Raw genomic sequence first — 15,603 nt, 5'->3', positions numbered from 1 at the left:
GCAGTGCAGAAGCTTCTCAACTTGATGTAATCCCATTGTTATTTTTTGGCTTTGGTTTTCTGTTCTTCTGGGGTCTTTTCTAAGAAATCTTGGCCTATTCCAATTTCTTGCAGAGTTTCCTCAATGTTCTCGAGTAATTTGATGGTATTGGGTCATAGATTTAGCTCTGTGATACATTTTGAGTAGATTTTTGTGTAAGGTGTATGGTAGGGGTCTAGTTTCATACTTCTGCTTGTGGAGATCTGGTTTTCCCATGGATTGATTTTACCTCCTTTTAGAAAGATAAATTGGCTGTAGATGTGTGGATTGATTTCTGGAGCTTCTAGTTTGTTCCATTTATCTACATGTCTGTTTTTGTGCTGGTACAAGGTTGTTTGGATGATAAATGCCTTGTGGCATGTCTTGAAACCTGGAATGGTGATGCCTCTGGCTTTGTTTTTGTTGTATAAGAGTGCTTTAGCTATTCGGAGTCTCTTGTGTTTCCATGTGAATTTTAGTATCATTTTTTCTAGATCTGTGAAGGATCTTATTGGTATTATGATTGGGATCACATTGAATCTGTAAATTGCTTTGCAGTAATATTGCCATGTGGATATTGATTCTTCCAGTCTATGAACATGGAAAATTTTTCCATTTTTTAATGTTTCCTTTTCATTCTGTCCTTAATGCTTTGTAATTTTCATCTCCTCTGAGAAGAAGGTCATCTTTGATGACCTTTGTTAAATTTATTCCAATGTATTTATTATTTTTGTAGCTATTGTGAATGCAATTGATCTTAAAATTTCTTTCTTAACAATGGCATTGTCTGTATATACAAAGACTATTGATTTTTCTGTGTTGATTTTATATCCTGCCACTTTACCAAACTCTTTTATGAGTTCCAATAGTCTCTCAGTAGAGTCTTTTGGATCCCTTATATATAGAATCATGTCATCTCCAAATAGGGGTAGTTCACTTCCTCTTTTCTAATTTGTATCCCTTTGATTTCTTTTTCTTTCCTAATGGCTCTGGGTAAAACTTCCAGGACTATATTAAATAGCAATGGTGAGAGTGAGCTTTCTTACAAGGTTCAAGATATTAGGGGGGATGATTCCAGCTTTTCCTTATTCAGTAGGATGCTGGCCATGGGTTTGCCATAAATTGCCTTGATCGTGTTGAGGAATGTTCCTTCTGTACCCAATTTGCTTGAGGTTTTTATCATAAAGGATGTTGTATTTTATCAAATGCTTTCTCTGCATCTGTTGGGATAATCATATGGTATTTGTTCTTTAATTTGTTAATGTGATGTATCACATCAATTGATTTCTGAATGTTGAACCATCCCTGCATAGCATGGGTAAATCCCAATTGTTATGGGAGTCAATTAGCTAACATTTTCTTAGCTAATTAATTTTTGCACCTGTATTCATTGAGGATATTGGCCTATAGTTTTCTTTCTCTATTGTATTCTTTTTTCTTTTAAAGTGATACAGGCTTCATTGAATGAGTTTGTGAGTATTCTCTCCTTTTCAATTATTTTGAATAGCTTGAGAGGAATTGGAAGAATTGGAATTAGTTCTTCTTTAAATATCTGGTAGAATTCAGCAGTGAAGCAGTCTGGTCCTTGGATGATTTTTTTTTTTTTTTTTTGGCTTGGGAATGTCTTTATTACTGATTCAATTTCTGTCTAGGTTATTAATCTGTTTAGGTTTTCTATGTCTTCATGACTCAATTTTGGTAGATTGTGTATGTCGAGGAATCTATCCATTTCTTCTAGGTTTCCAAATTTGTTGGCATATAGCTGTTTTTTAGTAATTCCTGATTATTTTTTTATTTCTGTCATATCTGTTGTTACATTTCCTTTTTCATATCTAATTTTTTTGATTTGGGTCTTCTCCCTCTTTTTTTTGGTTAGTTGGACCAATGGTGTGTCAATTTTGTTTATTTTTTCAAAAACTAGCTCTTCATTTCTCTGATTTTTTGTGTTATGTTTCAGTTTCAATTTTGCTGACTCTAATTTGTAATTTAGTTTGCTATTGTTTTTCTAGGTCTTTGAGATGCATTGATAGCTCATTTAATTGGTAACTATCAATTTTTTCATGTAAGTGCCAATTGCTATAAACTTCCTTAACACTGCTTTTGCTGTATCTCATAAGTTGATGTGATGTGTTTTCATCTTCATTTTTTTTCCAAAACTTTCTTATTTCTCTTTTGATTTCTTCATTCAGGAGCATGTTATTCAGTGTCCGTATATTTGTATGTGTTCTAGAGATTCTTGTATTGTTGGATTTGCAGTTCACTCCATTGTGGTCATAGAAAATGCATGGTATAATTTTTTTTTAATTTACTAAGACTTGATTAATGGCCTAGCATATTGTTTATCCTGAAGAATGCTCCATGCACTGATGAGAAAAATGTGTATTTTGCAACTGGGGGATGAAAAGTTCTGTAGATATCAGGTCCATTTGGTCCATACTGTCAATTAGCTCTATTGTTTCTTTTTTTATTTTCTGTCTAGTTGATCTGTCCATTGATAAGAGTGGGGTGTTGAAGTCCTGTATTGCTATTGTATCAGAGTCTGTATCTTCCTTTAGGTACATTAATATTTCTTTTAAATAGCCCACTTCTTTGTAATTGGATGCATATACACTTATGCTAGTCATATCTTCCTGTTGAATTGATCCCTTTATCATTATGTAGTATCCATCTTCATTTCTTTTAACAGTTATTGTGCAAAAGTCTATTTTGTCTGATATTATGATGGTTATACCTGCATTATTTTTTTGCTTTCCAGTAGCATGGAATATCTTTTTCCATTCTTTCACTTTAAGTCTGCATGTATTTTTGTTGATGAGATGTATTTCTTTTAGGAAGCAAATAGATGGGTCTTGTTTTTTAATCCATTTAGCCAGTCTGTATCTTTTAATTGGAGAGTTGAGGCAGTTTACATTCAATTTGACTATTGATAAATAACAACTTGGCCCTGACATTTTTCCATAAATATTGCTATTGTTTACTTTGGATTTCCTTTGTAATTCTACTGGGGGATTTTCTGTCTTTGCATTCGTTCATAAGGATAGCTAGCTTTCTGTTTCTGTGTGTAGCACATCCTTAAGCATCTTTCATAAGGCTGGATGAGTGGTGACAAATTCTTTCAATTTCTGTTTGTTATGGAAGGTCTTTATTTCACCTTCATTCATAAATTGCAGGGTACAGGATTCTGGGTTGACAGTTTCTCTTAAGACTTTCCCTATGTCTCGACATTCTCTTCTAGCCTGTAGAGTTGCTGATGAGAAGCCAGCTGTGAGTCTAATTGGATATCCTCTGAAAGTAATCTGGCATTTCCCTAGTACCACATTTTAGAATTTTTTTTATGTTTTTATTGTGGAAATTTGACTACAAAGTGTTGTGGTGAAGATTGTTCCTGGTCATGTCTTTTAGGAGTTCTATGTGCTTCCTGTACTTGGACATCCCTTTCTTCAAATTGGGGAAGTTTTCTGTAATTAATTCACTAAATAGGACTTCTAGTCCATTCTCTCTTTCCACACCTTCATGAATTCTTAAGACCCTATGTTGGGTTATTTGATAGTATTCCATAAGTATTCAACACTTTTTAAAAAATTTTTTAATTTCTTGGTTTTTCTTTTTTTCTATTCTTTCTTTCTTTCTTTTTGGTTTGATTGAAAAGATTTGCTTTCTCACTAGGATATTCTTCCTTCTGCCTCACCAAGTCTGTTGGTAAGACTTTCCACCACATTTTTTAATTTGATCTATTGAATTTTTCATTTCTAATATGTCATTTTGATTTCTCTTTAAAATCTCAATTTCATGGGAAAAATTTTCATTCATTCATATATGGTTATCTTTAGTTCATGGATTTGTTTTTGATTGCTTTTGAGTAAACCTGTGATTAATCTTTTGAATTCCATTTCTGACATTTCATCAATCTCTTCTTCTTCACATTCTAATATTGAAATGGTTGCTTCTTTGTGTTGTTTCTTGAATTTCTTCATTTATTTCTTCACTTATTCATTTTTAGGCACTTGTTACTTGTTAATTTTTTTCCTCTGATGGCTTTTACCTTTGAGCTATTCCTGTGTGGCTCAGTGGAATTTCTGCACTTTCAGTGAATACCAAGAGGTGTGTGCTGAGTGTGGGTGAATATACTGGGTAACACAAGAGTTGGGTGTGGTAGATCTCCTCTTGTTAATGAAAGGTGGGAATGGTCACCTCTGTTGATATGATCACCCCCTCACCTCCATGCTGAGCAATGCCTTGTGTTAGCCCTCAGTGGGTTCAGCACTCATCCATACTGCCATATGAACCACATAAATAATCTGTGCAATCCTCACAGTGAGTACGGTTCCCACTGCAGTGAACCACCCCAGGCAACCATGGAGCTCTGAGCATGTGGAGCTACAACCAGTGAATGCCCAGAGACTCAGCTACACCCTGTACCCTCTTATATAGCCAATGAGTCCCCGTGGTCTCAGCACATAGGACTTCCACAGTTGCTTGGTGCTGAGGTTTCACTCAGCCCTGCCAGCTTGTCCCGTCAATAGAGAGGCAGATGTTCCCTGAGCCAGCTCTGTCTAGGTGGCTTGAGCCTCGGAACCTATTATGTAGAGAGGCTGGGGGTACCTTACAGTCCTACGTAGTGCCTAGCTACCCGTCAGTCCTCCCAGCCAGACTCAAAGTCAGTGGGAGCTGTGGATTTTTTCCCTCTGATAGAATCTGTGGGTCACACTCGTACACAAGAGCCACTGGCCAAATGTTTCTGTATCCCTGCCACTGCCACCAGTACTGCATAGGAGATGGCGTGCTCTCTCATCCAATTGCTGTGCACACACAGAGTCTTCTGTAGCTGCTCCCCAACCCAAAATGGCACTCGCCATTTCTCAACTGGGCAGCAGTTGCTGCTGTGGGGAGGTTGGCGTGAGATAAACGTGCCCCTTTTACTTCCACTGGGTCCACTGGTAACTGTTAGTAACCGCTAGCCTTAGGGCTCCAGTCAGGACAGACTCACTCTACACTGTCTCTCCAGCTATATTACCATGGGTTGCTGCAGTCTGGTCTCACCTCTGTCTCCAAGCTGCCTCCCACTCCAGCTCTCAGCTGCTGCAGTTGTATGCTGTATCTTTGTACTGCACATCTGCCCCTTTCACACAGTCCATAGCATTCCTTTTCCTCTTGTAGAATTCCCAGTGCTGTTTTCTCTCTGAGTATCTTCCTACATGTTTTTAAACTATTTATCCTTAGCCCAGCAACAGTATGCCGTTCCCTGATCTGCCATCTTGGAATCTCTTTCTCCGCTTTCACTATTACAAACATCACTGTCCTGAGCATTTATGAATGTATCAGACATGAATGTGCATGATATTTTTGTGAGAGTTGCATATTGAAATGAATTTAAAAGACATGTATATTTTCAATCTGCTATTAATGATAAGCTGTTTCAAAAGTGCTATTAACATTATGTGGGTATCTATATATCTTAATGATATGCATTAGCATCAGCTTTGATTTTCTTGCTTTTGTTTAAATGAATCTTTGAAATTTTGATTTGCATTTCTGTAATTACTGGGAAATGAAGATCTTTTCTTATGGTTCTTGGCCAGTTGGATTTTCTTTTTGTTAAATAGCTATTGAAATTATTTTGCCTGTTTATTTTGTTTTCTATTAATGTGTAGGGCTCCTTCTATGTTTCTGGGAGGAATCCTCTGTTTGTTATGTAGGATGCAAATGTATTTTCCTGCTATGTTTGCATTTACATTTTCTTAGTGGTATCTCTTAAAAACAGAAGTCCTTAATTTTAATGTAGACAAGCTTATCAATAATTTATGGTTAGTGCTTTTAGAATCTTGTTTTTAAGAAATCCTTTCCTACCCTGAGGTTATGCAGCTATTTTTCTGTATTGTTTTCTAAAAGCCTTTAAAATTTAAATCTTTAGTCCATCTTTGATTTTTGTTTATGCTGTTAGGGAGAAAACAGTGGCCTTTTAACTCTTTTGGCTTCACCTCTGTGTTCTCTTTCCTCCCATCTATTTAAAACTTTGCAACCAATTTCAGATGCCTAAAACACAAATTGAATAGTTCATGAAAAGTAGGCAACGTGTTCTCTGGCACACAATACAATTAACTAACTAGCATAAAAATACTGATGTTGTTCAGTTACCTGGAGAAAGCATCTTCTAATATTTACACCTGAAAAATTAAGCTATTGCTTGTGTGACCCTAGACTCCAATTTCCAGTTTTCCCTCATCTATTGAGCTTTGATAACTGTGCCAACTAAAGGTCTGCTTTCCCATATTAAAGACCCTGCCTGATTACCTTGTCTCTGTGTCTTGCATTTTTGGATTTTGCAAGCCCTCTTTCACTTCTTTATCTATTCGATTTGAACTTGAAGTCCTTCCTATCTTATAAGATCCAATTTATTGTCAAAGCCTTCCCAGGTCTTTGCACAGCAAACCAACTAAATCAAAACTTTGGTGGGGGGTGGAGACAGTGCCCCCAGCATATATTTATCTGGAAAACTTGCAGTGATCTGGTGACTGTCAAAGTTTGATACTCACTGTATTCAAATAAATTCTTCTCCCACAACCCACATAATAAAAAAATCATGATTTAAGAAGATTGAATGTGCCTGTGTTATAAATTGTATTGAAATTAAAATGACATCATTTCTTCTGCCCACGACTCTCTTCTTCACATGTTTTCTTTCTTTCTTTCTTTCTTTCTTTCTTTCTTTCTTTCTTTCTTTCTTTCTTTCTTTCTTTCGACAGGCAGAGTGGATAGTGAGAGAGAGAGACAGAGAGAAAGGTCTTCCTTTTTGCCGTTGGTTCACCCTCCAATGGCCGCCGCAGCCGGCGCCCTGCAGCCGGCGCACCGTGCTGATCCGAAGGCAGGAGCCAGGTGCTTCTCCTGGTCTCCCATGGGGTGTAGGGCCCAAGCACTTGGGCCATCCTCCACTGCACTCCCGGGCCACAGCAGAGAGCTGGCCTGGAAGAGGGGCAACCAGGACAGAATCTGCTGCCCCGACTGGGACTAGAATCCGGGGTGCCGGTGCCGCAGGCAGAGGATTAGCCTAGTGAGCCGCAGCGCCAGCCACATGTTTTCTCATTTCCACCTGCTGCTCCCTCTCAGACTCCCACCTCTGTGCTGTACCTAAAGGCAAGGGATCTTAGGGAGGCCAAAGGTATAATTGGGAATACCGATTCTTTCTTTTTTTTCTTTATACTATAAGCAATCTTCTTCTATGGGAACAGAGGATCTCCCTTCTGAACTGTCTACTGTGAATTTTATGCTTCCTAAACTGCCCTAGGATTCTGTTCAAAGGTGTAGTTAGTATCTGGTCCAGTGTATACTTAACAAGTTTGAGGTTCTTTCATTTTGTCTAATGGCTCTTCTCTAATGTGGAGGACTGTTCCTGCTTTTACTTTCTACTTTGGCAAACAGGTTAAATTTAAAGACAAAATGTCTTTGCTTATATCTTCCTGCACTTTTTTCTTATAATGGAATTTTATTTTAAACTAGTATTTGTCATTATAGGAAAAGCAAATTCATCATTTGCAGTAATTATTTGTGAAAATGCATTCCTAGGTCTTCTACATATTCCTTCCTGTTATTGTAAAATAGAAGAGTGTTTTCAATTTACTGTTTTGATCAAAGCCAAACTTGAAAAATACATTATACTGCTATGCCATCTGTAGCAAGCTGTTGCAATTACCCATCTGTTACACATTGCTATTTTCCTAGTGCATTCTTGCATTTGGTGTTTTACATAATTAAGTTCATTAAAGTAACACCCTTGAGTTTTTTTATTTAATATTTGTTTATTTATTTGAAAGGCAGAGTTACAGAAAGGCAGAGGCAGAGAGAGAGAAAAAGAGAGAGAGAGAGAGAGATCTTGCATCTGCTGGTTCACTCCCCAGATGACTGCAACGGCCAGAGCTGCGCTGATCTGAAGGCAGGAGTCAGGAGTTTCTTATGGGTCTCAAATGTGGCTGTAGGGGCACAAGGACTTGGGCCATCTTCTACTGTTTCCCAGGCCGTAGCAGATAGCTGGATGGAATGTGGAGCAGCCGGGACTTGACCAGCATCCATATGGGATGCCAGAACTGCGGGCCATGGCGTAATTCACTGCGCCACAGTGCTGACCCCCCTAGAGTTTTAATATTTGGGTGATTTTGTACAGTACAAATTAGTAAGTGGGCTTTTGAGAGGACAGATATTTTATTCTTCATTGACTTCTGTTAGTTTGAGAGCCAGTGTTTTAAAATTCGAGTATCATGATATAATGTATTGTATCACCTCATATTTCAAAGTAGATTAAATGGAAGTTATTAAGCAATGATTTAGATTCTTCTGTTTTTCTCATTATGGTTTATATAACAATTTAATGAATGTTCATCTGAGTGGCTGATGTTTATTTTCATATTATTTATGATAATTGTTTACTGCTTACATTGCATATTTTTACATATATAAGATTTCAGTTTTTATTATTCAAAAGCGCTATTATTCATGTTAAAATGTACAGTTATCCTCTTTAAAAAATTTATATATTAGAGTTCATATTGAGGGACATGTGAAAAGGTGAACGTACCTTTTTTAGGGAAAATTCACTAGGAAACATGAGATACTGAGGCTCATTTTTTCTTTTCTTTTTTACTGACACATAGAAAAGTGTACACATAATGTTGTAATGTCCAGAGTAAACATCTGTGTCCTCATTTAATGTTTTTTATTTAAACTATATTTTTCTAGTTCTCCTTAGAGCAATATAAAGTAAATTACTATTATCTCTCAGTCCTGCAATAGAGCACCAGACTTTTTCACTCCTATCTAACTATTACTTAGTAACCTGTCAATCAACACTTCTAAGTACCCCTGTCCAACTTAGGATGCTGAGACAAGGACAGAGCAGAGCACTGGACGAGAGGAAGGCCATGCTACAAGTTCATCTGGGCTCTGCTGTGTGTGCTTGTTTTCTCCCTTCAATTGGTATTTGGCAATTTAAATAATCTACATTAATACTTCCTTCATTTTGCCTCGGGATTAATCCTACGTCTCTCTTCTTTTTGTGGTTTTCATTTTGTCTCGCTATTAACCCTGGTTCTTTCTTCTTTTTGTAGTTTAATTCTGTTCTGTGCATCTCTCCCTAGAGGCAGCTCTGTGTGCTCTGTCTGGGGAGCTCTGAGGTGTGCGTTGTTACAGCTCACTCAGTAGTATGCCCTGCAGAGCCTGGGTTCAGCTTTAGAGTCTTCACTGCTAAGCCCCATGCTTAGCTCAGCATAGGGAACCTTAGTTGGCTGCCTTCTGTTTGTTCACTGACCACATCTGCTATTCATCATCAACTTCTCTGGAAAATCTGGTCTGCTTCCTCCAGGCTGGGGGTGGGGGTGGGAGACATTTTTACCCACTCAGGTTTGCATGATGTACCCACGTGGTTGCACTCAGCACTATCGTTTAATCATTGGCTTACCTGACTCTTTTTTAATTTTTTTTTTTTTTTTTTTTTTTTTTTGCCAGGCGGAGCTAGACAGTGAGAGAAAGAGACAGAGAGAAAGGTCTTCCTTCCCCCCAAAATGGCCGCCACAGGCAGCACGCTGCACCGATCCGAAGCCAGGAGCCAGGTGCTTCCTCCTGGTCTCCCATGCAGGTACAGGTACCCAAGCACTTGGGCCATCCTCCACTGCCCTCTCGGGCCACAGCAGAGAGCTGGACTGGAAGAGGAGCAACTGGGACAGAATCCGGCGGCCTGAACAGGACTAGAACCTGGGGTGTTAGCACCGCAGGCAGAGGATTAGCCTAGTGAGCTGTGGCACCGGCAGTTACCTGACTCTTGTTAGCCTGTGAGCTTACCTGACTCTTGTTAGCCTATGATGGAGAGGACTTTGTCTGATTCCTTGTTCACTGCCTCTCACACGGCCCTGACCACAGGGAACCACTATACAATGGAGAATTTCTCGGGATACCAAGATGGACATGATGCCATTTTGCCCTCAAGGAGCTCACATATTGATGTGCCTTATTTTGGAAAGTATGTTACACCTGTAGCCATTCATTGGTGTAGAGGTACTAGGAATACTTGATATTTGATACTTTGATGAATATGTATTTTAAAATGTAAAAAGTATTGAAAACTGAATCAAAAATTATCCATAAAAGGGAGAAGACAAACATAGACAGGAAACTCATCCTGGGGCTGGTGCTGTGGCGTGGTGGGTAAAGTTTCTGCCTGCAGTGCAGGCATCGCATATGAGGTCCAGTTCTAGTCCCGGCAGCTCCTCTTCTGATCCAGCTCTCTGGTATGCTCTGAAAAGCAGTAGAAGATGACCCAAGTGCTTGGGCCCCTGCACCCATGTGGGAGACCCGGAAGAAGCTTTTGGCTCCTGGCTTCGGATCAATACAGCTCCGGCCATTGTGGCCAACTGGGGAGTTAACCAGCGGATGGAAAACCTCTCTCTCTCTCTCTCTCTCTCTCTCTCTCTCTCTCTCTTTTTCTCTCCCTCTCTCTGCCTCTGCCTTTTAAATAAGTAAATAAAATCTTAAAGAAAAAAAAAGTGGATCCCATGAGGATGGGTTAAAGATGGTAAATACTGGCCATATTTTCATGACAACAAGAGAGGGGTGTGGCAACCAGAGAAACTGAAAATGTCCAGTTGGGCAGCAGGTGAACTGAGAAAGGCCAGGAAACCTCTGGAAGCCCATATCCTTCTTGTCAGGGTTGCCATCAGTGCCGCAGACTTCTCACTTCAGTTCGAGACTAGTGTCATTTGAGCTGCATCCCACACAACCTAGCATTGTGTCCTTTTGCATTCGGCAAAACAGGAGCTGTTCCTGAGAGATTACATTTAGTCACTTTATGTCAGACAAAAACAATGAAAGAAGAAATGACACAGTAGTTTTGGAGTGGAAAGTTCCTCTTTTGAGAAACTTTGTCAATGTTATTAAGCCAAGACTTCTTCTAATCCTTAGATTAAAATGAGAAGAGTGGGGAAACATGCATTTTAATGCAGAATTTTCCAGAAACTGGGGGTCAGAGCAAGTTAGTCGATTAAGTCCAAAGATTTCATTAACAAAAATTGTTGAAATATAACTTGCATCCCATAAAATTTACCGATTTTAACTATAAAGTCTAATGGTAATACATTTCTTGTTAAGTCGTTCAACTGTCACTACCATCCAGTTTAAAAACACATTCATCACCCTAATGAGGTCCCCGGTGTTTTTTACGGTTAATTCCCCTTCTCAGCACCAGCCCCAGGCAACTACAAGAATACTTAAGGATTCTGCAGATTTGCCAACGGCTTTAAGAAAAGCAAGTTGGGCTAGGAGTTTCCCAGGTTCTATTTTTTGTCTCTGCTCTCGGAGGTTGAATAGGGATGCTTAGTGGGAAGTCTGGTACTTCAGTCTGAGTTTTCTAGGTCTTTTGCCTTTAGGTCTTGTGGAAGAGATTTGATTTTACATCGGTGTCCTTGGGCAGTGGAAGAAATCGTTCCTAATCTGAATTCACTTCCGAATCTGCCAGAGTGTTGAGAATGTTATTTAAAATGTAGGTTGAGGTTGTTTACTCCTCTCCATGGCTAGTGTGGGATCCCAGGTGTCTTTACTTGGGAGAATCAGCCTTCTCTGATTTGTGAGTAAATTCACTCCTGCGTGAGGAGCAGCCGGTGAAGACTGACCTGGGCTAGCTACAGACTGCAGAACTTGGCCCTGGCACTCTGAAAACTTTCCTGTTTGCAAAAGAAACTGGTTCATCACCTTGAGGAAACTCTCACAGTTTTCCAGTTGTTGACATGTGAGTTTTTCCTATCAAAGATGCCCTATTATTTATTCTTACTCAAAAGTCTCCAAAAGATCTATTCTGCTCCTACTCAAGACTAAGTCTCTCATTTAAAATGTCCAAGAAGGCTTCACTCTCCTGGTAATTTTGCTGCCTTCTCACTCACATACTGAGCATTGCTCAAGTGATAGGGATACAGTTTTGAATAAGAAAACAACGTTAGTATTACTGGACATGTTTGTATTTTAGTAGGCAGAGAATGAAATTGTATTAAGTTCAGGCGGAAGTCATTGATGGGAAGAAATGAAAGTGGGATGTTGGGATTAGGAATTATTAGTGAGGATAATATAGATAGATGATTAGGAGAAAGCCCCTAGGAGGAGATGGACATTTCCACTCTGGCTGGAGTAAGTTCCATGGATTAAGTGTGTATATGTGTGTGTGCAGTAATGATATGGTCTACTTTGCATTGAATCCAGAAGACTCTAAGAGCTGGATGTAAAATCTCAGTATCGTGGGAAGAAGTGGGGTGATCTGCTTGGAGCTGATAATGATCATGGCTGATACTAGGGTCTTGGTGCCTTCCGCTGGTTGCATAAGTGTGTTAACTTCATGCTTGCTTTCCTCATTCCTTATGCATCTCTCCTAGTAGTGAGTTATCTTCTACCTTCTTTCTTTAAAAAAATTAGTCTCCGTTGACTTTGCTAATTTACAGGAATACAGACTTTTAATCGAGTAGAAATGCTCGTTATGGCGTGGGCTCTTCCGCCGCTGTTGTGCGGGAGGAGGTGTAGCTGCCTCTTCTCCAAACCACCCCTTTACCTCGGGACTTCGGTGGGACCAGCAGCCGCCCGACGAGGGGCCCGGAGCCGCGGGCCCTGCTGACTACCATGGGCTCTGTGTGCAACCAGCAGTTTGCAGGTGGCTGCACCAGGGCGGCGGCAAAGGCGTCGTAGGACACGGGCCAGGCAGCAGAGGAGCCACGGCTTCAGCACCGGGCAGCTGTAGCACGGGGCCGGCATCTATAAGTGGTTCAAAGTGTGCATAAGGTTCAGCTTCCTGTCCAAGACCGTCCGTGCGGGGTCGCGCTCGACTTCTTGGTGGACGTCTTTGTGCACTAGAGTAAGCTGCACATGGAGGGCTTTCGGAGCCTGAAGGAGGGTGAAGCAGTAGAATTCACCTTTCAGAAATCCGCCAAGGGCCTGGGCTCCATCCGTGTCACCGGGCCTGGTGGGGTGCTCTGCATTGGGAGCAAGAGACAGCCAAAAGGGAAGAGCATGCAAAAGTGCAGATCTAAAGGAGACAGGCGCTACAGCTGTGCAGGTCTAGACCATCATGCCAAGGAGTGCAAGCTGCTTCCCCCACCCACTTCTGCCAGAGCATCAGCCACATGGTGGTCTCGTGCCCCATGAAGGCCCAGCAGGCCCCCACCTCCCAGGGGAAGCCAGCCTACTTCCGGGAAGAGGAAGAAGAGATCCACAGCCCTGCCATGCTCCCTGTGCCCAGAGTGGTGCCACAGTGGGTGGGGGATTTTTTTTTTTTTTTCCTGTCAGGAAATTTCAAGGAGCAAGCATCAACTGCAGAGTGGAGAAAGTCTGGGCAGGTTTGGTTGGGCAAAGTTGCTTTGCCATTTATCCCAGGCTGGGGCTCATGGCATCACCCCTTTTTCCCTCTTGCTGGGAGGAAGGAGTGAGGCAAGGAATTCCAGCCATGTGTATATAAATGCAAATAAGGGGTCTGGGGGGATATGGCCCTGCATGCTTTATCTGAGTCCCTGCGTGCAACATCTCAGGCTTTAGATAGTTGCCTGGATGGGGAAGTTTTCCTTTGAAGGAAGGATATGGAATAATACTTCCCTGGCCCAGTCCAATGAGAAGATTGGTTGTGGGACCAGATGACAGGACCCAACCCCCAAACCACTACATCCTGTGGGAGGGACTCTAGGGAGTAAGGCAGGGTTTTCCACATCTTGTTTCCTCCTAACTCAGTCCTGGGACAGGGTGCTGGGAACTCTTGTCCCCATCAATGGGTTGTGACCATCAGCAAAAAGAGACCTGCTGCTCCTGAGCTCACTCCTGACCCCATTCTGGGCCAATGGGATTTATTTATTTGCTCCCTTGGATAACTGCACCTTGGGTCTCAATTTCCACAGGATGCCAACTGCATTAACTGTGTGCAAACGACGTATCTTGTGCATTTGAACTTGTTTTTTTTTTTTTTTTAAATATAAATAGTCTGGGTTTGTATTTTTGTATATTTTAATCGAAGGCCCTCATCCCTGCACTGTGTTCCACTGTGTTCTCAGGTACATGAGCAGTCCCAGGGTAAGTCCTCAGCAGCCCCAGGTCTGCACAGCAGGAAGACTTCTTGTTGTTTTTATCGCAATGGAGAGCAACTCTTTGGAGTGCACAGCCTATTGAACTACCTCATTTTGCCAGTTTGAGCTGGCTTTTTTGCCATAATGTCCTCTTGAAACCCCCACCTTGAAAATGTTTCATGGGAGATGAAGTGTTAATTGGGTCGCCCCATGGCTTGATCTCCTCCTCCTGGAAGATTGAAAATTAGTTTGGACAGGAATAGGTGGTGCAGAGAAGTTCAGACAAGCCACACCAGGTGAAAGGCCCAGAGAGGAAGCCATGGTTACGGTTGCCTTATCCTAGGACACGATCCTTTTGCTTAACAGAGCCATCCTTCACCACATTTAGGCGAGACCCACTATGTACAATAGCGCGTTTGTGTGTGTGTGTGTGCGCACACTCACATGCGTGTGAAAAATGTGAGCTGGTAAGGATGAGTTTGAAGACCAATACCCCTATACCCATTCTGTGCTGTCCAGCAATAGACAGCACAGATAGATGAAGCAAGGACTAAAAAATCCTTAGCCTTTCTGAATTCTTGCCTTCCAGGGAGACCCATAAGTGAGGGCCTCAGTGGGGTCATGAGCCAGTGTCCTGCCCTGTGACAGTAGTGATTGCTGTGTTCTGGTAACTGAAGGAGAAAAAGGGGGTTTCATGTACATGCTGAGAGATGAAGCAAACCTAGATCACGGTGTTGAAACTGGACAAATGCAATAGAACGCATTGGATGATGTGTGTCTGGCCCTGGGTTCCTGTCTCCCCCAAAAGTTGCCCCCCTTTAGTTATTGTGTTTGTCTGGGCCTTGTAGGACTTCACCAGGTCTTTGAGTTGGTGATTGCTAGGTGGCCTAGTTTGTGTAAATATAATGTGTTGGTCTTTCTCCATGTTCTTTTGGGGTTTTATTGTTTACAAACTTCTTTTTGTATTGAGAAAAAAAAAAAGCCAAAGCATCTTTGATAGAAGGTTCTGCACCAGGCAAAAGGATCTGAAACATGTTTGGGGAAACTCTTCTTGAAGTGGGCATCTTACACTGTCTTTTCTTTTGTGTTCCCCTTACCCTATCCTATTCTGGATCTTTTATCCTTAACATATGACTTCTACTCTACCCTTTTCTCCATTCCCCCATCCACCAAAGGAAACCTGCACACCCATATGTAAACATTTGATTGCAGGGGTGTCTCCTCACATCTAAAGGATTCACGCAAAAGTCCTGAAGAAACTAGGAAGCCTCTACCCCTTGTTCCCCACCTCCTGAGTCAGGACCATTTCCTGATGTGAATCATGCCAAAGGCTTAAGACATTGATGTATTTGGATGGCTCAAACCTCAATTTGCATCCTAAAAAGAGAAGCCACTGGGTGCATTCTGTGTAGAAAGTAGGGTTTGGAGACCAAGAAGGTGACTATGAATGTACATCCAAGTCGCTCAGGAACTTTTATGCAGGTGTAAGAAACTTATATCAAAATGGCTACACGATTGT

At 41.1% G+C, this 15,603-nt stretch overlaps 1 protein-coding gene and 1 pseudogene across 7 annotated transcripts in view; both read left to right on the top strand.

The window, feature by feature from the left end:
* Positions 1-15,603, top strand: part of THSD7B (thrombospondin type 1 domain containing 7B) — a 985,451-nt gene that overhangs the window by 230,576 nt on the left and 739,272 nt on the right. The gene's annotated exons all lie outside the window — the stretch shown is intronic.
* Positions 12,658-15,603, top strand: part of LOC149127451 (protein lin-28 homolog A pseudogene) — a 46,733-nt pseudogene continuing 43,787 nt past the window's right edge.

Source organism: Oryctolagus cuniculus, chromosome 3 (genome assembly GCF_051225735.1).
Source record: "Oryctolagus cuniculus isolate XC-2025 breed Fujian yellow rabbit chromosome 3, ASM5122573v1, whole genome shotgun sequence".
NCBI classification, from domain to species: domain Eukaryota; kingdom Metazoa; phylum Chordata; class Mammalia; order Lagomorpha; family Leporidae; genus Oryctolagus; species Oryctolagus cuniculus.
This window is presented reverse-complemented; position numbering and strand designations above follow the sequence as displayed.